Genomic DNA, 22,014 nt, shown 5'->3' with positions numbered 1-22,014 from the left:
ATCTAACATCTAGCAGGCATAAGCACTTACATATATCAGGTATTTGCAATAATTTTGTGCAGGCAGTTACAGAAACTCCAAACTACAAAGCAGCTTTGGCATTTCTTCTCTAGCCACAGTGGGTTGGCCTGGAAGAATTAAAGTTGCAAAAAGTAGCAGCTGAATTCAGGTAGGGAAGCCTGAACACTGGCCAAAAGAAGTGCTACTCTTGCACACCTTTTCTAGGTGTTCTGCTGTAAACTAGAATTAAGAGCCCATGAAAATACATCTGAGGGAGGGGTCCTGCAGCTTTAGGAAGTGTCTGTCTGAGTTAGGCTGGGAATTGTGATGCTCCTTCCCCAGCCCAGCCAGGAGTGTTCCAAAGAATGTGAATTATGCAAGAGACTCCACTGGCTCGATCAAATTTCTGCCTTCAGTTTCACTGGCAGTCTTGAGTTTCACAGCTCCTGAGATCGGCCTGTTCTGCTGGGGGCTGGAGGAGTGTGCTCAGTGTCAGAGAACTCTGAGTTTCCACAGAAGCCCCTCAGAGGCCCAGTGTGACGTAGGTCTTCCCATCAAACTAGTTTTCCATTAATTAAAAAAGTAGGCACCCTAGATAGCGTGAGCTCCTTGGTGAGGATAGTGGAGAGAAGTTACAAATCTTCAGCCTTTTAATCCTTTCCTCTTTGTGACCTTTGCTTATTTCATCTGTGTTAGTTATTCACGTCCCTGGCAGACCTGAAACAGCTTTGCTGAGACCTACAGGAGGATCACTGCTCTATTTTCTAACTTCTCAATCTTGTCCTAATCAAAAATGTAAATGCATGCATAATGATTTGCATGTCATTAACTTCCAAAAAAACACCCTCATGCTAAAATCAATGTTTTTTTAAGCCAAATTTTCCTGCCTGCCTGAAAAGTTACACCTGGAATTCGCAAACCATGAATTCTGAGAACATAAACTGCTTTCAGCACTGCTGTTTACTTTCTGCTTTTGTTTTGTTTTGTTTTGTTTTCCATTCCATCCAGAGAAGAACAATAAATTAAAAAATATGTTGATAGTGATTTTTCTAATCAGTTTCTTCAGTCTTCATACTGAAGACAGAAATACTCCGTCTTCATACTCAACAGAAAGCTTCAAAATTAAAAATTAACAAAGTTGGTGTGGTGTATACTCACTGTACACTCATTTTGCCTCCCCTGAACTCATTGTGATCATTTATGAACAGAACATCTAACACATTCCAGAAATTCCAGAGAAGTGTGGATGGGAGCTTGCAGATTTCGAGGAATACAAGGAAACCGGGAGAAAACAGTGTCCTTTTGAGCTAGGCTGGCAGTGTAGCTGCCGCTGGATTTCGGTTTCCCTGGCACAGAGCTTTGTGTGAGAGCTGAAGGATCCGGCTGGGAGTGTCTGTGCGGAGCAATGAGCAGCCCGGGATACGGCACGGGCGCTTTGCCAGCAGTTTACAGGAGGGTGTTTTTGCCTGATGTCAGAGACGCTGGGAATGAGAGTTCCCGGGCTCTGGCGCGGCTGCGGAGGTGCCTGTCACTGCCATCGCCCGGAGGCTGAGTGCGCGCGTTTGACGGAGGAGTCGCTGCACATTTAGGGGTGAGCAGATGAGATTGAATTCCCGTTAAAAACCCAGGGCCTGGAATGCGCCTTTGCTATGCATGGCTTGCCCAGAACTCGGCGCTTGTTTTAATAGGCTGCCTTCAAGTCAGTGAGTCTGGGAGCCAGCACAGGGTTACCCTGGATCAGATGTCAGAAAGTGTTAAGGGCTCTCCCCCTCTGGAAAAGCTTTGGAAACGGGATTAACAGCAGTGCTGCAAACCCCGTGTGCTGCTGGATGTGTTACACTGTGGTTACAAACACAAAACCCCTTGGGAGCAAACAGAAAGTGTCACTGCTATTCAGTGGAGCAGTTTGAACATGTCCCTTCTTTTGGGAAGGAGGGGAAAACAGTGTGCAGCAGTTCTGTCGATACAAAAAAAGGATCTAAATAGCAAGATAAAATGTATGGCAAACTGTGGATCAGCTTGAAGTTCCCGTGATATTTGAAAAAAACATTTTGGTTTCTATGCTAGGACACAAGCAGCTGTCTGATGCCTGAAATATATTTCACACTCAACACTGCTTCTAATGAATTTTGTGTTAAAAAATCAAAGGTTTATGATGTCCCACTTAGGAAAAAAAAAAACGAACAAACAATTTTTTTTTTTTAGAAACCAGTTAGGACAGTGTGATGAGAAAAAGCAGGAGAGGGCAGTGCACCATGTTCACTCCTGAGCATGGATTCTTCTGCTGTAGCATGTGAGGAATGTGCATTGTGTTCAGGACACTGGGAGCACCCAGGAGGATCTTGGTAACTGTGCATGGCTGAGCAATGGGATGCTTAATGAGGGGTTGCTGAGCTGTGCAAGTCAGCGTTGTGCCAGCACCACCTCACAGGCACCAGAGACTGTGACTGTCTCCACAATTCAGTAAAATAGGCCAGTAGCTCTGCTCCATCCCCAGGGCCAAAAGGCACAGCTCCCTCCCACGTGCTGAGCTCGCTCCTCTCCAAAACAGAGTGCAACTGACCGGGCTGGCTGTGTCCAGAAAAAGAGTGCAGCTGACCAGGCTGGCTCCTTCCAAAGTGGAATGGAAGTGACCAGACTTGCTGTCAGAAGTGGAGCCTTTAAATTCCTATATTTGGATTCTAAATATTGCTGATCTGGGTTTTGGTAGCACCATTGCACTTCACCACGTACACCAGCTCATCACTGCAATTTCAGACTCATAGTGCATGAGTGCTTTTGTTTAATTAAACTTTACTGACAAAATATCAGCAGTGATCACATGAGAGAATTGTAATGAGGATGCAGTTGGAAATAGACTTCTGGGACTAACATCGTGTCAATTACAAACAGAGGATGTTTACTCTGTCTGAGTAAATTTTGAAAGCGAACCTCAGAAAAGCGGTTGGTTAAACTCTGAAGCTGTGAAACCAGCATCTTTAAATATAAAGTTCAGTCACCAGAGTGTAACAGAGAATACATTCAATAGTCCTTAATCTGATGTTTTATCAAGATATTCCTCCCTTAATTTGCATTATTGCATCAATATAAATATTTCAAATCATCCAAGCATTCCACTGTAATGAATTTTACCTGTGAATGTGAGAAGAGACTGAATAGTTTGAATTCTGCAGATGATACTTTCACATTGCTGTGTCTGGTAGGGAGATCTGTTCCTGGGTCATTTCTCATAGCTGGTGGTAGCAGCTGGAAAGAAGCCCACCCAGAGTTCTGAGGGGAAAAATGTAGGGGAGGAAAAGGAATAAAGAGGGCAGATACTAAAGAAAAAGAGAAGTGGAAATGGAGAGATAACCAAGAGTTATTCAGGGAGAAAGTGTTTGCAGTGGAAAAGGCAAGGGTTAGAAAAAGTCCTTAAAATGCCACATATTTAATCCTGCTGGTAAAAGAATCTCTGTTTCTAGTGGAAAACTGATGTCTCTGTTTCCCAATCATGTCACAAATATAAAATGCTTTCCCAAATTTAGCTTTACTCCAAATACAAACTTTTGGCTTCCTGCATTTCTGATTAAATTGGCGCTCTCTTTCTTCATTAAGCTGTAAAAGTCACAGTTAGTCAATTTTGCCCCTGAAAACCTCTGCTGTTGCCTTAGGTGTAAAAGATTCTCCCCATCTTGGGGAAATATTTTAAAAATCTTGTCTCAGAATTTTTTACCAGGAAAGCTGGACCTACGTCTTGGTAGCTTGTCACTGATGGTGTGTTTATATGCCAGCTCCAACCTAATTTTTAAACAGAATCTTCAATTAAACAAGGCATGCAATGAAGGAACTTGAAATAAGACTTTTCTGGGTACAAGGAGAAGCTTTAGTGGTGAGAAGAACCTGAGCACATATCCCATGAAACCAATATTAAATGAGGGCTGATGGCAGAAACTGTGATGTGCAGTGGCCTGGTAGTGAATTATGTTGATGTTCCTCATATATTTTGAAAGCAGCTTTTCCAGGGAAGGAGGGTGATGTGAATAGGCTGTGTCACTGGGAACCATGCTGAGTTTTGGTTAAGTCACATTTTGATTAAAATTGATGTGTACCAACACTTTTCCATCTCCCTGCTATTTTCAAATGTTTTACTGTCCTCCATGGAGATGTTTTTCAGTTCATCAAAATCCAGTGCATGAATTCTTCCACCACAGAACATTCCCACCTGAGTCTTTCCCAGTGCCACGCTGCAGATGGGGAAGGATAGGACAGCTGCCCCTACTGGTCACTCCTCTCCAGATCTGATAGAAAATGAAGTGTATTAAAACCTGTGCCACTTGCCAGCCTCTGGATTACCCCCAGGGCACGTCCTTACAGCTTAGCTACTTCCAGAAAGAGTAAATTTTAACCGGGCAGGTGAGTGGCCTGTGGAGATCTTCCAGCAGGTCTTTCAGACCAGCTGCCTGCCTCTCGGAGCCCCCCAGAGCATGGCATTGCTGGAACATGCTCAGCAATTTGGCCCCTTCATTTAGCCGGGCGTGTGTTGATGTCTGCGACCATTGCTCCTGACAGCAGATTCTGAAGCACACTCTGAAGGACCCTGGCTGTATGAAAACATCCTGGCTTCTGAGATGATCTCTATCCGATTAGACAACGTTCTCCTAGGATAGGACTGGCTGTAGCACATTGCTATGAGTTTTGTTTTTGTGCATTACTTTAATGCTGCTGCCATCAGTGCAGTGGACTGGACAATTTCTGTCTTCTCCAGGAAATACTGGGACAGGTTTTTCTGAAGCATGCTACAGCCTGAAAAACATAAGCCAGATGATACCCATTCCTACTGCTGCTGCTCACCTACCCTTTGTTACCCTCTTTGGGTCAGACCTGGCAAAGATGAAAAGTTTCAAGTGGAATGGCAGTTTTTTGGTAGACAGGCTTGTTTTCCTGTATGCTGCATGTTATAAGGATGTAATTCCTATTTGGACAAGCAGAATGTGCCAGCTGTGGGTTCCTGAGGGAAGGAATGGAACTGTTCTTGCCATCATCATCTCTCTGAAATGGGCCCGAAAGCTGCTTGGGAAGTCAGCAGTTCACAGAAGTGTAATGCTTTCCCTGCTTTTTGCTTCCAGCCCTGTTCCATCCCTTTGGATCCATTCTCTCCCCATTGGAGCCATCCCACCAGGACAGAGGAGCAGGCTCATCCTTGTGGGTACCTTTGGAACCGCTCTGCTTGTGGGTACAGAGGTGAGGTCACAGGGGGGCACAGAGGCTTCTCACAGTGGGGAAAAACCATTTCAGGGTCAGCACTGCATATCCCTCCTGGCCTTTCACCCCACAGGACTTGTCTCACACCTGTGGGTGCTGTTTTGTCCCCATTTTCTGCAAAACTGAAATGAGCTCACCATTTTTCACGTGTTAATAGAGGGCAAACATGCATCACTTTGCCATCTGCATAGCGTTTACCTGGTAGCAAAGATCACCCTAAATTAATATTTGAAGATGTTATCATGGAGCAGCTTAACTTCGGGAAAATTGTGCTTTTTTTCCTCTGGCCTTTGCACTTGTACAGTGAGATCTGAAAAGTGTGTCACTGTGAATGCCACTTCACCTGTCAGTCAAGGAAACTGAATGTGCAGGATAAAGCCAAGTGAAATTTTTACACTTCAGAACCCAGGGAAAACATCTGAGGAACAAAACTGTTTTTTTTCCCTGCCTGGAGGTCCTCAGCTCTCAGCAGCTCTGCTGAAGTTGGTTATTTATGCCAATATTCAGACTTCAAAACTGCAAAGGTTAATGCAGAGAGCTGCCCTTAAATGCCACGTGGAAGGAAATATGTCAAGGTCCCTAAAAGATTCATACCAAAAAAAAGTAGTCCAAGGCAGTATTTTGCTTTTCTCTTCTCCTTTTTTCTGTTCTCTCCCTGTGATATCCCAATAACACTGTATTCCCTGGTTTTCTCCTGAGGAGAGTGATATTTCCCACACAGCTGTGTGATGTCAGTGCAGTGCCTGATATCCCGTGGAGCTGGATCGTGGGGCTCTGTTTCTTTGTTTTCCAGGGGACTGTATTTTCAATCCCAAATGTCTGTGTATCACGGTGTTGGTGACTGGTGGCTTTTGCACTTCTCCTTCTATAGAGGATGTGATCTTCATTTTTAATGAGCTCCCGAAATAAACACCTTCTTATGTTTCAAAGCACCACAAGAGAAAAAGGAGCCTTTTTCAAAGTTTAACTGAAAACTTAAACATTTCCTTGAAATTTTCTCTCCTGTGGTAATCCACTTGTTTGATATGACTTTCTCTTTTGTCAATAAAGCTGAGCTAAAACTTTGAGGATGACTCTGAAACTTTCCTCCCATGAGACTTCAGATTGACAAAGAAGGTATAAAACTTCATGAAATTAAACTCATCAAATTATGTATTGCTCCCCTTTTTGCAAAGCTTCCTTACTTGCCAAACCAGATGGGACGAAGTATGGTGCAAATTATGCTGAATGCAGCAGTTTGTCTCTCAGTAATACCTGTTTAGGAGAGAATGCATATTGAATTTTTTTGGTACACTTTGCTCATGCTCGTGACTTTTATTCAGAGTGACAGAATATTCTGCAGTACGAAATGACATATGCAGCAGTATATTCATTTAACTGGTATTTATTGATATTAAGAGTCTATAATTTCTAACTTAAACTGAAAATAATATCCTACTGAGATCTTCAGATATCAACATTTCCTTACTGGTCAGCTGGAAGTGTGAAATAGTCCTGTGAAGTGTAATCTAAATAAAAACTTTTCATAATTTTTACTCCCTATCAGTGTAATCATTAACCCAAGCCTTGCTCCACAATGTTGCTGCAATTCTGTTTTTATTTGTTTCCTTCCTAGCCCTCTTACCACTTGGCTACAGCTGAATTGTTTATGAAATTGCTGTTCAGTATTTCAGCTTCTCTCCAGTCTGTCTTCTGCTTTGAAAATTACTTTATCTCTTTTTCAAATTAAAAACCTGCTTGACCTATATAGTAGTTTTAGCTTTTCAGTTTGAAATCTGGATTTTTTTTATTTTTCTTTTTTTGCATTTTGCTTTTATAAACAGTCTATTCTATTGTAATCTCAGTAAGTAACTATTTATGATAGATTTTATTATGGCAAATAAAATATTTAAGTTAGACTTTAGTTTGTCACATCTACAGCATTGACATGCAATTTGTCCCAAGGAAAAAAAACCCAACCCACTTTAACTGCTGTTTATAAAGCAGTTTATAAAGTGCAGTCAATATGAGTGAAAATTGTTCTGTTTTTTTATTTTTAAAGTCTATATTGGATGATTACCTGATGCTTAAGGAAAGACTTTCCCAATAGGGCAAATATGCTGCAATATCATGAAGGTGGTGGATTAAGTTGGGAACCATTGTTCATTGAGCTCTGCACTGTGAGAGATGCAAGTTGGAATCTGTAGTTGAAGTTTGGGTTTAAAATTTGGTTTAGAATAGATAAAGGAGTTTTTTTGCATGGTGGATGTTGTACTGTGTGGGCTTTGCAGAATGTGACTACAAAGACAAAGCTTTTAATAAGGGAAAGAGTCCTCTTGGAACAATGCAGAGAGATCGCCACTGCAGCTCTCTGAGCAGGACTGGGGTAAGCCTGGACCACTGCACCCGACTGCTGCTGAACTGGGGAGTGTGTCCTCCTCAGCCTTGTTCTTCTCTGCTCACTGTGGGAAAAAACCTCAGCAAAGCTGGCAACAAAGCACTGCCAGCACAAATGGTGTTGGAGGGCTCTTAGGAATTGGGCTTTATTTGGGGAAAAGATAAATTGATTTAAAAAAAAAAAATTCCCTATGAAATGATGTCTCGATTGTAGGCACACAGTTTGTGGAGATTGGGAGGGGGGATGGGCCCAGCCTCATCCCCAGTGGGCTGCAGCTGTGAAGAGCGGGTGAGCAGCGTTGGAGGTGATGAGCCATGGAGTGCCCAGGTGCACTGAGCAACCACCAAAGGGAACAGAGGGCACACAGGGGCACTGCATGAACGTGAGGGGTACAAAAGGTTGGGCTAAAGAATGAGAAGGGGTGATGCATGCAGCCTTCTGAAGTGGCATGCTCTTACTCTCTATGGGCAGGTGCCTGAAGCCTTCTGTTGTGGTATGGTGGTACTCTGTGTGGGTGAGTGCTTAAAGCCCTCTGAAGTTGTGTGGTGATGCTCTGTGTATAGTGGGTATCTCAGCTGTGACATCTCAATGGATGCCAGGTTTTCAGAGCTTCTAGGAAGACCAAAATTTAGCCTCAGTGCATCATGGGGAAATTTGGTAAGCTCTTATTTGAAAATATTGCCTCTCAGGTGGGACTTCTACTGATAAGGTTGTGTTCTAATCTGTTCAAAATGCTGTTTGCAAATGGAATGATGGATAATGAGCAGGAATATCCCGCTTGCTAATTGTGCTGCTAATAGGCTATTAACAGCTGATCCTGTTTGCACTAAGTGATGATACTTGTTTCAGGTTGCTTCCTATTGTGTTGAGCAGTATGAATGAGGTACATGAGGTACTAGTGCAATTTGTCCTCTGAAGGATTTCCCAGTTTGTCTGGGGTTGGTAATGCCATCATGGTCATGATGCCAAAAGAAAAAATATAAGGATATGGCTGAGGTGCTCTGGAGATGCAGCCACTCACACCACACTGCTGTCCAGACAGGAAAAGAGTAGGGCCAGGGCCTGAGTTTCACCTATTTGTACCGTGATTTAAGATCTTTGACTTTGTTCTTTATTTCTTCCCTAATATCCCAGTTATTCCTGTGAATGCAGCATGGAAAATGAACATTTGCACATTGTCTTTCTGGATTGGGAATAATCAACTCCATTTCCAATGCTGTGTGCTTGGAATTGGTTTTGCCCAGTTCACTTCATGTTAATCAACTTCTTATTCAAATTGCCTTTTCCTTGCCTGGTCATCTCTTTCCTGCTGCTCCCTGTTGCCAGCTTCTCTCCTTCCTTCAGATTTCTCACAAACCTTGTTGAAAGTTGAGCTGGAAATGCTCAGAGACTGATGTAAGTTCTTCTATTTGCTGCAGCTCCACAGACAGCTCCTGGTTCCTTCTCTATAGGAAATATGACCCAGAGCTGTTCTTTGGAGGAAGAGCAGTCATGGGAATCCCCCAGGATAGCTCAGGATGGTCGGGCTGCTCAGCTCTTACTCTGGATTATTGCCAGTAATGGCTTTTGCAGCTATTCTGTGCTCCCTGCTGTTCTTTCTTCCACATAACCAGGAAAGCATTCTCTGTCACCTGGAGATTAAAGAGTTGCTTTATACGTCTATTAGCAAATGAGTGATTTTCTATTTCACACACACAATTGTGCTCTTTGAAGTTGCAGGGACTTTCTCTCTCTGTTTTCTGTGGTGCACCTTGTAATTGTGTCTCAGGTCAGGGTGACATGGTGCACATTACTTTTGCTTTGCTCCTGACAGACACACACCTTGTGTTTTCTGGGCGAGGAAGGGAAGGGCTGTTTCTCTCTGAGGTTGCACTTGAATAAAAACACTCTATTTCTCAAGGTAATGATCACTCAGAGGCTGCAGCTGCCCCATGTATAGTGAATATTTGAATTCACTTAGCAGGCTGCATGGCCATATATTGCTTAGGGGTGTATTAACATTTATTTTTTCATCATGGAATGTCAGTTCTCCATACAGCAATCTCCATGTTTATATAGCTGCTCTGTAATAGTTGAGTGTCTTTTTATAGGTGTGTATGAGTTCTTTAATGCCTTACTTTTGGGGCATCAATTTTCTTAGTATTATATTACTTCATAGTTTTTATGAGGTTAAACAAACAGCTTTGTGGATAACAAAACTAAGTCACAAGGGCGAGACTGACTAACCTGTACCAGGGCAGGGAACAAACTGAATAGAAGAAACACATGACTAAAGACAGAGTGACTCATGTTTGAAAGTGAGAGAAAAATGTACGTGCTTTAATTGTGTTTACACTTTGTGTACCCTAGGCAGTACCAAGTTTGTGCAAATGGAAGACAATAAATTACATTGATACAGTGAGTGGGGATGCAGCGCTAAATAAACCCCCTGTGGAAAGAATAGGTGGTGTTCTGTGCAGTAGATCCTCACTGGAAATTCCAAACAAATAAATGGATGCCTGGCAGAACTCTGCTGCAGTATGTTATGTGAGCAAGGAGTTTGTATCTGTGACCTAGATGCTCTGCTGATATTAGTAAATGAACTTTCTCTCTGTGGTGATTCAGAGAAGGGCCAGTGCTCTTCACTTCTCCCCAGCGCCCAAGGCAGCAGACCTTAAATTCAGCACCCAGACCCAGTACAACAAACAGCCAGGGCAGGGCTGGCACACTGGTGCCAAGCTCATCTCGCAGCACTGGGGATGTCACAGCAGCATGGGTGACACTCCTAGGGGGATGACGCCCTCAGTGAGGGGCAGTCAGTGACACAGCCATGTCTCATGGCTGCTCCACTGGTGACAGCTAGAGTCAAGTGTCCTTTATGTGAAATGACAGGAGCTGCCTTCTTGGGGCTTTCTTTTCCAGCTGTAATTCTCCTGAAGTTAGCATTTCAGTGTGTTTTCAGCAAAAGTAAATAAGTGTTGCATAATTTCCTTGATTGTCATGGGGTTTATTGGTCCAGCTTGAGCTCTCTGTTGAGTGTTGTGTACATCTGTCAGTTTTATTCTCTTTTCTCCCATCCCTTTATCAGGGATGTATTTGCCTGGAAGCACTGGTTTCCCTGGGTTATTAAGGAGACTCAACATTTGTTTTAAACCAAGATTGTTATCTTAATGCATTGCTTGCATGTGGCTGTCCAACATGCTTATGAATTTCTAAGCTGTGGAACCCTTTATATTCTTCCATTTGTTGTGCTTCCAGTTTCCTTGAACCTTGGTTGTTGCTATCAGTGCTCCTGAGGGTAAGAAGAGACTCCTATCTCAACTTGGACTGGAAAAGGGGGTCCATGTCCAGATCTTGTTGATTTGGGAGAAGCTGAAGAGCCTGTATTTTGACAAGTAACCTACACAAATTTTAAGGTGTTTGTGGTTTTCCCTTTTTTAACTTGTTTTGCTTGTAATTTTCTCTGTGGAGAGCCCATGCACCATCAGCTTAATTAGACGTGATTAATTTCTTGAGATCACATGGCTGCAGCTCTTGACCTTTGTGGCTTATGTACATGGTGGTTTCCTTGCTAGACCTTCACCAATTTTTAGATTAGCACAGATGTTTTCTTTATTATTGAGATGACTGCCATAGTAGTTTTAGTAAGAACAGTTTAATCTTCCCAGAGAGATTGATGTACTTATTTGAAAATTATTAAAAATATTGCACTTTAAAGTGCAATATACTGCACTTTAGCTTGCATTTCTCTTTCACTTAAGTACTGCTAGTGATATAAATAGTATTTTAACCCAATACCCCCAAAACTAGCAATCCTGTCCACTTTCACCGACCTGAATGTGTTGCCAAGAAACTGAAAAGGATGGGGCTAGGTTGACCTGTGTCTTTCAGTGGAGTTGCAGGTAAGACCTGGCAGCTGAATAATTCATTTGTGAGCAGGACACCAGGGCTGTCCTTGCACAGGTCAGTCACGATGCTGGGCTCTCTCCCTTTCATTACTCCATCTTTCATCTCTCTCCACTTAGCATAGCTCAGGCAGCAAAGTTAATATATTCCCATCTTTCACTAAAATTCCTGTCTTGAAGGGGATGATAAAGAAGCAGAGCCTGCAGCTGCCCTCAGTGACTTGTGATTTATAACTGAGGGGAGAGATCTCCCTCCTGTTGTCACTACAGTGACAAGTGTTGCTACAATGCAGCAGTGATTGTTTAGATGGGACACGTAAATAAGAGAGCCATCTGGACTGCTAAAAACACAGCAAACACAGAATTCTGCTATGGGACTGAACTCAGGCTGTTTCTCCCTTTTAGGTAATCAGAACCTGTGGGTTTCATTCACTTTGTGGAAGTATTTTTTTCTCTTTGGTCATCAGCTGGTAACATTTATAACCCTTGGAAGGTTCAGAAGTCTAAAAACTACCAGCCTGCCTTTTTTGATACATACAATTGACAGGTTTTCCTTTGAGCTAAGGCTCAGCATCCATTTTCAGGATAGGTAGGAAATGGGTACAAGTTTTCCTGTGTATCTGAGTTTCAAAGTTCTCCACCTTCTCATAGAACAGAAGACCAGGAAATGTTGAGTGCAAAATTTAGAACTGAATTCATTGAGTTGGACAGAGCTGGGGAGCTACATGCAAAATTACATCCAAGGTGAGCACCTTCTGGCTCTTTGGAGAGCTTTTACTATTTAGCAGTTATCAGGGATTCTTGCAGTATTTGGGAAATGAAATAATTATGAGCCATGAACTGAAGGCACATTCTTCTTTCATCGCTGATTGCTGATAACTTGCAGTAGTCCATACTACTTTAAATATATTGCCATTTCGTGTTCAGATAAGCATAGGAAGGAGGGGTTTTTCTTTCCATATCGGAAATGTTTTTTTAACATACTATGATCAGACAGCCAAAATGCAGGATCTGATGCTAGACCTGGAATTATATTATTCTTTACATGTTGTGGCTTTCAGTGCCTTCAAAGAAGTAATGTCTGGGAGGTTCTTTCTCTTTAATATATATGACGTTAGCAGTGCATATTTATATTGTTGGGAGTTGAACAGGAATTACATTTTGGTATTTAGTTTTTTTCTGCTAGGATGAACTTGCTGCCATAAACAGTGAATAATCTGAAGGCACAAAGCATTTGGTGTTTCTGAAGATCATTATTTGCTGCCACACAATATACAAGCATTTAGGCCTTTGTGTTTAGGCTGCTGATGAAAAAAAATTAGTGGAGCATAGAAAAAACACTGAAGAGAGACACAAATTTGTGAGTTCATTCCAGCAAGTGTTTGAGCAGCTGTAGACTTCATATTTAGTTCTGAAAAGGTCTATGTGGAATTCTATTCAGAATTTTAAATATGTGCCCAAATATGGTGTCTCCTGATGAAGAAAATAACTATTTTTCCACTTCCTTGAACAGTTTTCCTGATTCTGTTCACATTTCCACCTCGTGATCAGGCTTTTGTTTGCACTGGCTTTACATAATGGCAGGATTAGCTGAGAGTAGCCTCCCAAAATCTCAGGTAGCTCTTCCCTTGCTACACTCATTTTTCAGCTCATTGCCTTCTTCTTTGCTGAGCTGGAATCAAATCAGGCTTAGTTATTACATCTCTCCCAGGCAGGATTTGAATCCATCATGTGCTGGAGACACAAGCCTTGGTCTTAGTGCTTCTCTCAGTACTTGAGCTCTCAATTTAACTTGGGGGGAAAAGTGGAGAATTCAGAGTGTGTGTGTGTTTGGGGTCTGTTTTAGTGCTAAAGACATCTGGGAGTATCTGAAAATTGCTAAACTAATGGATTGCCTGCAGCCTGACAGTGCAAAGTACCTTCAGCTCCCTATAAATTACATGACTTTTCTATTACAGCAGCAGCTGGGACTTCCATGCAGCATAACTGGCCTGCTTTAGCAGGTTTTTAACTAAAATGGGTCGTGTCAAGTGTTCAGTAGTCAAATGAACTCTACTGGTATTCACATTCCTAGACATCAGGTATAAATTACCTTTGATTTCAGAGGCTACTAGGAAAACATGAGCCTATGTGCCACTAAAAGGGTCCTCAAAGCACATGACATTTTTATGTACCTGACAACAGAGAAAACAGGATGCTGTGAGTGTTTGTGTTCAGAAGAGTCAGGGTTAAATGAATGAAGTGTGTCATTTGAAGTTGAATTAATTTAGGCATGCTCATCCTGTCACTAAATGCTCCCAAGTGCTTAATTTTTGAGTATTTCAGTGTATTCCTTTTCTGTGCCATCCTCATAAATTAACAGGGATGGCTATTTCTCTGTGGCTGTGCAGGCATCTGTGCAGATAAGCTGGCTGGTCAGCTGGGAGCCAGTTCAGAAACAGAACCTGGGAATTCTCTGGCATTGGAAGAGAATTAAGAAGTTGGACAGAAATATTCAGTTGCTGATAGGATTGTATGATTTTTGTGGACTGGCTTGTGTGAGTCAGTAGAAATGCATGCTTGTAGTTGAATTTAGTTTTGATTAGTAACTCTTACTTTCCTAGGTGTGCACCTGGGCCTAGAGAAACACCCCCAAACAAGGCTCCTTCCTGCTTAGAAATTCTTTAAACTGTGAAAAAAAAGGAATGGGAAAATCTTGACATTTTCATTCAGCTTGCTAAAATTCACACAATTCTTGGAATGTTTTCTCATTTTGCCAGACCTGGGGGAAGGTTTGCCCCGTGTCAGATCTTTTGGGAGTGTTCCCTCTGCAGCACAGTGCTACAGCAAGGGCTTTCCTCCAGCAGTGGCAGCAGCTGGGCTTGGGAGGCAGCATCCCAGCTGATTTGCCCGGGGTGGGGAAAGGGCAGGGAGAAGGAGCTGAGGATAAGGCCTATAAATACTGCATGGCTGCAGCTCTGCTGCTCCCTGAACCAAGTGCACTCTGCAAAAATGTCACATCCTTTCACTGCTCAGCACTGAGCTGGGTGGAAATCGCCAACTGCATTGTTTGTATGGGGTGGCTTGGAGACACCCTGGCATTTTAGAGATGGATTTGATCAGGAAAATGGCTTGTGTGATTGTGCTGTCAGCCTTTCCCACCTTCCACTTTCCAATGGTGCTGGAATTTACTGCTCAACTTCAGTCGAAGTTTTTAAAGGATCAAGGATCAGAAATCCCTGAAGGCATTACATTCCTACAAACATGTTAGAAATGGTTGGTTAGGTGCAGGAGAGACCCCCACTGGAGCTCCTGCAGAAGGAAAAGCACCTTGCCTGTCGTGGTTGTTTTTCCAGGGGGATGAGCCTGTGCATGGCCCTGCTGTCCTGCCTGGCCACACATGGAAGTGATGTCTGGAAGGGAAACCTCCTGCAGGGGGAAGTGCTGGGGATGTGCAGTAACTGAGCACAGAGATTTATTTAGGGATGCATTGGAGGCTCTGCTCCACTGATCCTGTGCTTGAGGAGAGGGAAAAGCAGGATCTGGGAGGGGGCTTGGCTTTTGTCTACCAGTGGGTGTTAAGGGAATCCTATTGCAGAAATAGCAGAGAGGGAAGCTGCTCATTCTTCCAGCGTCACTGCCTTTCTCCACTGTGCAACATATCCAGACTCATTAAAAAGTCAGGATTGGCACAATTTTTGTTTTCCTATGAATTTGCAGTATATAAATACTCATTTAAAGAGCTTTCCCCATCTCTTGGCAAGCTATGGATTTACAGGTCGATTTGCTTTTCCTTAGGGTTAGCTCTGGACAGCACAGTGAAAAACAAGTCAACATCCAAAATGCAAAGTGGAACCATGCTGCTGGGTAAGAAGAATTTGGCCTCCACACAGAACCAGCTTCTGGCATTCCCCTCTCTTCCACAATCAAGTGCAAGCTGTTGCTGTGCTCTTAACTTTATTAAGTCTGACCAAATGTAAATCTTTCCTAAAGATAGCAAAGCCTGGTCTTAGAATTATGTTGAGCTGATGTGTCAGGGTTTGAGAGCAGTTTTGGGGAAGTTTTCTCTCTGATTTATGCAGTCCCAGGTTATTCTTCCTCTCTCTGGATCCATTTAGAAACTGAAAGCTGCTGTGCATAAAAGAGAGAATTCAAAAGTAGAAGCAGTTTATCCCATCTCAGATGAAGAAACCTGTTAGGTCAGTTTATTTTGCTTTATTTTCAACCTGCTGACTTCTTTCCTTGGCTTGATTTTGCCTTGTAAGAAACAGCTGCTGAACTTTTTACCTACCTCTCCTGTAGCCCCAGTGATCATGGAAATCACATTTTTATCTCCCACCCTAAAAATGCAAAACCTACCAGGCTTAATCTCAAATGCAGCTGACACTGGTACAAAATACAGTAGTTCAGTGTGGCAAATGTCCTTCAATAGTTTCTTTTTTGCTGCTGAAAGAGCAGAATCACACAGGTGCTGGAGACAGATATGCAACTATTTTCTTCCTACTCTGAACATTTTGGATAGGAATGCTTGTTTTTAGTGAAATGTGTCAAAGTCTGTATTTAAGATAAAGAACGGGCTTAAATACACTGGAAGTATAATAATTCAGCAGTATTTTCTGATGGAGAACCATACAGCAGAGTACAACAAAAAGTAGAGTTAGTAAAACTTTCTGTTGCTATGGAAATACCTGGATTTTCCCTTCCATTTAGATCTATAAAAAGAGGAAAATCTGTAACAGGAAAGAATTTAGTTCAGCATGAGCTTTTAACCATTAATGAAGGCAGTGAAATTTGAATCCAGTCATACACATTTGGGAGCAAGTGGATATCTGGATATGGATGTCTGGATGCATGCTGTGCCCACAGCTGGACTGGGATGCTCAGCGCGTGTTTGCTGATTTGGGGAATCCTCTTGGGGGCCTGCAGACAGCAGACCCAAATTTCAGTATCTCAGGTGGACTTGGGGAGGCAAAACCAAGCATTTTGCTGCTTGTACTTGGGCTGTTCAGCAGATGCACATTCCTAGGCTGCTCAGAGCTTTGACAAGACTTAAATCAAGGAAGATGTTTGTGGGGAACAGCAGAGCAGCACCTTTCACCTTCTGTCAGATCTGGCCTGAAATGTCTTTCTTGATAACCAGAAGAACCTATTTTTGTCTCAGTGCTTACTTCATGAGCCAGAAGCACTCTGGAGTGAGTGAAGCCATGGCAGGCTCTGCCCTTGCAAAGCTATGCATAATATTTATATTACAGTATGAGGAATATTTTGGAAATTTGCAATGTAGTAAAATTCCTCTCTCCCTGTCCTATCAAAATCTCCTTTGTGGAAAAAGAAAATCTCCTTGAGCATTTCTGCTTTATAACATTTAAATAGGGTGGCCACTGGGTCACTTAATTTCTTTGTTCAGCTATAAATCTTTATATCTTTCTGTGTTTTGTTCAGGAATCTGAGATGAAAGAGAACTAGATTCTGATGATCATCTTGTCACTGTTGCTGTCACCTGTGTTGACAGGTAAGTGTGCCAAGCTGGTTTTGAAGACAAAATGTTTGAATTATTTGTGTCAGGTGGGAAAAGCTACAGTTATAGCCCAGGACCTCACCCGTGGGTTGAGCTGGATGGTGCAAAGGTGAGTTTTTCAACAAACAAGTGGTCAAAAATGCTTCCAAAACCTTCTTGAACTCCAGAAAGGAAACTGTTCCTCCTCCTGCTTTATGGCAGTGGGTGGGTTACAAAAATGATCTCAGAGCAGAGGAATTGCAGTTGAACTGCATCCTGGAGTGGAGATGGCTGAAAGGTCTTGTTGACTTTTATCCTCCTCCACAAAGTACCTGAAATATGAACTTAGCAGATCGATTAAGTTGTCATACGTCTTGTGTTAGATGTGACACCCCCCCCCTCCCCCCGGCCCGTTTTTATGTTTTTATCTAGGAGCAATTTATTAATGAGGCCCCTGCAAATTTGCAGCTGTTAGGACTGGATGAAAGATTTATTGGATTTTGTACAGTTAGGTGAGAACTGATGGACTTGAGCCTCTTGTGATACAGCACCATCAGATTTCTTTTATCTCTTTTACCTTACCTAAATGCTGCATTTTCAGTCTTTCCTATTAATAAAGACTTCTAGTCCCTACATTTATTATAAATGTCTTTGTCTTTGCTTTTCTCTGATTCTTTCAAAACACAGTCCAAAAAGTTTTGGCAGCACTCTGGAGATGACTTAGAACTTCTTAGGCAGAACAATTTCTTGAAGTAACATCACTTTCTTGGCTTCCAGTTCAATTATTACAAAATAAATTGAAACATGAAACTCAGAGATCAGAAAACTAGAACAAAAAGGACACTGATTGAAACTTAGGTTTCCTTTGGTGAAGCATGATGCTTCTGTATGATCCGAAAACTAAAAAACTCATTTTCTCTGCGATAAGAGGAACTGAAGGTGCCTTTTCTTGCACTGGCTGCTGCAGGTGTCTCTGTCAATGTGCATTTATGAACACAGATAAGGACTGGATAGTGAGTCCTAACAGTGCCTTTGGATGAGCACTGGAAGGAGAATGAAAATACAAAAATTATGTAAAATATGTCAGGTGGATTGCTGTAAAGTGTGTGGTGACATGAAGCAGTATAATTTGGATCAGTAGTATGTAAAAATGGGAAAATGAGAAAGAGATTTTAAAAAAGTGTGTGTCTCAAAGCTCAGCCTAATGAATTAAATGCCCTAGCTTATCAGGGCATTTAATAATTGACTGTTTGCTTCTGTGGTAGGGCCACTATCAAAGATAAGCACACCTATCTCAAGAGAGAGGTGCAGAAACAAGTGTCCAAGTTTGGATTTTAAGTGTTGTGTTTGACAATGTGTTGAGTTGATGGGAATAACTGTGTTCTATTGGCTGAAATGTTTAAGTTTTCAGGGATAACTTCCGCTACCCCAGGGTGCTCCAGGCCCTGTCCAGCCTGGCCTTGGACACTTCCAGGGATCCAGGGGCAGCCACAGCTTCTCTGGGCACCTGCTGCCAGGGCCTCATCAGCTCCTGAGTGAAGAATTTCTTCCTGATCTAAATCTCCTGTCTCTCAGTTTAAAACTATTCCCCCTTGTCCTGTCATCTGCCTGTGGAAAAAGTCACTCTCCTTTTATATAAGCTCCCTTTAGGAAGCATGTAAGAAAATTCAGCTGATATGCAGAATGGTCACTCTCCATGTCTGACTAAAAAACTAAGAGGAGACGTTTGGATTTATTAAGAAGTGAAGAAAACTTTTGAGGTGAGGTAGCTAGTGATGGCAAGTGTGAAATAAACCCCCAAAACCAGCTGTGAGGGAGGCTACATAAAAGCTGTGGGAGAACATTAAGCAGACATAAAACCTAATAGCAAATCTTTTTAATGCTTCTTTTCTTTGAAAGTGTGGAAAAAATAAAAGTATTTCTAGTTTTATGTCAATGCTGAAAAGGGTTTTTCTTGTGCCAGCTCTGCCTCCTTCATTTCTGCAAACGGCAAAGCAGAGAGAGGGTTTTGTAAATCTCATTAATGGATATGTCCTGAAGGGTTTGGTTCACATGATGGGCTTAATTATTGCCTTCTCTGCTCAGCTGCATAACAGGAAAAGCAGAGCTGCCTGGATGCTGCTCCTACCCTCTGACCAGGTCGCAGGCACAAGTAGCTCAGGAAATGAGCTTTGCATCACAATTGTTCCCACCAGCAGCCCACCTGAAGGCACTGGGGCAGCAAAGTGAGGGGTGCCTCTTACAGGGTCACCCCAGCCCCCAGTTTTATAGAAACCCAGGAGCCCTTCCAAGCACAGTGTCCCTGGGCATCACTGCTTGTCATTGCTAGGAAGTCATGGTCACACGTGGGTGTCCTTCACAAAGGTTCTGTCAAATCCTCTCTCAGCTGCTTCTCCTTTGGAACATTTAATAAAATCTTTTCCTAAATACTTTCTTCATGGCAGAAACTGATAGTAGTATGCCTGGAGTGCAAATGATGCTGGTTTTCTTATTAGGATTATTTTCTATCCTGATTCAATCAAGTTTTTTGTTTTTTTTTTTGTGTAAGTGCTTTTATATTCAGTTTGCATATCTTGATTAGACTGTGATAATTTCCATGGCTGGAATCTCCAAAGTGTGCTGTCAAGAAATTATAAATGGTAATGAATTCACTTAATCAGGACTTCCAGGAGTACAATCAACATGAAATCTAGTCAATTAGAAATAAATCTGTTTAAAGTATTTCTGGCTCTCCAACAGTCTCATTTGAGGCCTTACATTACCTGGGACTGAATTAGAGACCTACACAGACAGGTAGAAAATGCACTTTGTAAGAAATCACTGTAAAGGGGTATAAATGAGTCCAGAAATTTAGGTGATGCTGAAATTTGCTTGAATCTCCATTATAAACTAAGTTGCACAGCCACCAGCTGGAGAAAAATTATGGTGCTGGCTGTAACTTGGCATTCTGCAGACCACATCTTGCACCTTGTGTCCAGTTTTGGACCCACCACAGTACAGGAAAGTTATGGACAAACTGGAGCAGGTTTTGTGGAGGGCCACCAAGAAAAAGGGAGCTGGAGTATTGTCCTGCAAGGAGAGGGGACAGGTAAACCTGGAAAAGAGCTGGCTTCAGGGAGATTTTCCGGGCAGGCCTGAAGAAAAGCATGGACAGCCCAAGCAGATCTCATTGCTGGACCTGCTCTGGGCAAGAGGCTGAAATAAAGACCTCTAGAGACCCCTGAAACCCAAATGACTTGGTGCTTCTCTCAGTCTAAGGCACAGCAAAGAATCCAGGTCCCTGTGTTCAGGGAGGCTGATTTTTATTTTGATTCTGCATTGAGAGAGGGATATTTCAGAAAACAACCTTGTTGTTGTCCTAAACTGTCTCTAAATTAAAGGTGTTGTGAGCAGATAGCCCAGGGTGATTTAGCATGCTATTTATTTTTAATATTAAATTCCAAACTAAATCTGGCATTTAAATAGCAAAAGATGGAGGAGTTTATGAATCTGTATTTTCACACAATAACATTCTTTCTATTTTTTGTTTCCCTTCTTTTGCCTAATGGTCACAAACATGGGTCTCATTCTGTTTTCTTCTTGCCTAAGAAGTGATATTTTATTTCTTGAGCTGTTTACTGAAGGTAATAATTAAACCTTGGTAGTCAATGAGGAAACTGGCTCTTTTAATCAGTTTAATTGGGTTGATTGCTTAATTTTTGGCTGGCTATAATTTGGTAAAAATGAGTTTATCTGTATAATGAGTTGAATAAAAAATCTCAAAGGTCAAGAAAACAATTTATTTCTCAGTTATTCTAGAGAGTCACTGTGCTGCTTGGGTTAGTTTGGAAGATCGTTTAACCTCTCTAAGCCTGCAAATATTTTCTCCGCTCTGTCATCACCATCCTTCACCTGCACAACCCTAAAGAATGTCCTTGGTTGTGCCATGAGCACAGGCTGGAGTTTAAATTAAAGCCCAAAATATGCGTAGCTTGGGTTGGAAAATAGCTGGGGAAGATGCAGCTAAGGTCAGCAGAGCTCCTTTTTCAAAGTTACCTCTGAAAAAGGAAAAAGTCAGGGAAGTTTTTCTGCAATTAAGAGAAGCCTGGAGACCATCTGTCCCTGGGAACCAGGAACATTCACTGCAGACAGACACAGATGGGCAGAGGGATGGTGAGGACAGGGCACGTGGCTGTGCTTGCATTGGAGTTTGGCTGAACCAAGGGCTGCTCACCTGCCCTGCTCCTCCTCCGCCGTTTCTGGGTCACCGTTTGTTTGTTGCTTCCCCCTGGATTAAGGAAAGAAATGAAGCTGGTGTGAAGGCCAGGGAAAATCTCTCCCGACGGGCTCTTTGGCAGGGGACTGGCCTGGAACTGCAGACCTGGAGAGTCTGAGCTCTGTGCCCCCAGATCCCAACTGAGGACATTTGCAAACCACTTTGTCCTCTGCAAACCTCAAGGGGCGTTTCCTGCTGAGTTGAAATAGAAATGAATTTTTTGAAATTAAACGAGAAAAAAACCCAACATACACAAGGATAAAGGGTAATTGGTTTTATTTGTTGTACCTGCTCTCAACCTCAAAGATAACTCATCCTTTTATAAGAAAAACAGAGCATCTATTTGAAACTTTACTTTTTTTTTTACTGGCATGTTATTCCATTGATTAAACTAAAGCAAACAATGAGACTACTTCTGTCAACACAGCAAATCACATGACATAATAGTCCCCACCAGGATCATATCTGAGGAAAATTCAGGTTAAACTTCATAGCAAGCTCTAAATGCTAATCTGTGTGCAAGGAGAGGAAATCTGCTTTATCTACATTCAGAGCTTGATCTCATCTACATAACAAGACACCAGTGGTGCTTTTCTGTTAACACTTTATTCTGTTTGTATTTGAATTATCAGAAAAAAATGTTCTATGGGTAAAGAGGAAAGAGGTTGATAAACATCAAATGCAAATTAACAAGCAACAGAGCTGCTTTGTCCATTGGGGATGTGAAATTGTGGTAAATATGTTCAACAAGCTTTTTTTTCAGACTCCTGTTGTAAGTATT

General features: G+C 42.2%; 1 protein-coding gene and 1 long non-coding RNA gene across 3 annotated transcripts in view; one reads left to right on the top strand and one right to left on the bottom strand.

The window, feature by feature from the left end:
* Positions 1-4,668: 4,668 nt before the first annotated feature.
* On the bottom strand, positions 4,669-5,001 carry LOC137476152 (uncharacterized). Its single transcript, XR_011000273.1, has 2 exons — positions 4,861-5,001; positions 4,669-4,782 (listed from the first exon to the last, which is right to left on the bottom strand). It is a non-coding gene; the product is annotated as an uncharacterized lncRNA (long non-coding RNA).
* A 3,180-nt stretch (positions 5,002-8,181) lies between these two features.
* SHANK2 (SH3 and multiple ankyrin repeat domains 2) overlaps positions 8,182-22,014 on the top strand; it is a 266,084-nt gene continuing 252,251 nt past the window's right edge. Inside the window, exons 1-4 of one of the 2 annotated variants that reach the window (XM_068194245.1) lie at positions 8,182-8,275; positions 16,924-16,993; positions 18,629-18,738; positions 21,866-21,966. The gene's annotated coding sequence lies outside the window, so the exon portion shown is untranslated. The remainder of the gene's footprint in view (positions 8,276-16,923; positions 16,994-18,628; positions 18,739-21,865; positions 21,967-22,014) is intronic. The other variant, XM_068194246.1, reaches the window with a different exon arrangement.

The sequence above is a fragment of the Anomalospiza imberbis genome, chromosome 6 (genome assembly GCF_031753505.1).
Source record: "Anomalospiza imberbis isolate Cuckoo-Finch-1a 21T00152 chromosome 6, ASM3175350v1, whole genome shotgun sequence".
Lineage (NCBI taxonomy): Eukaryota > Metazoa > Chordata > Aves > Passeriformes > Viduidae > Anomalospiza > Anomalospiza imberbis.
This window is presented reverse-complemented; position numbering and strand designations above follow the sequence as displayed.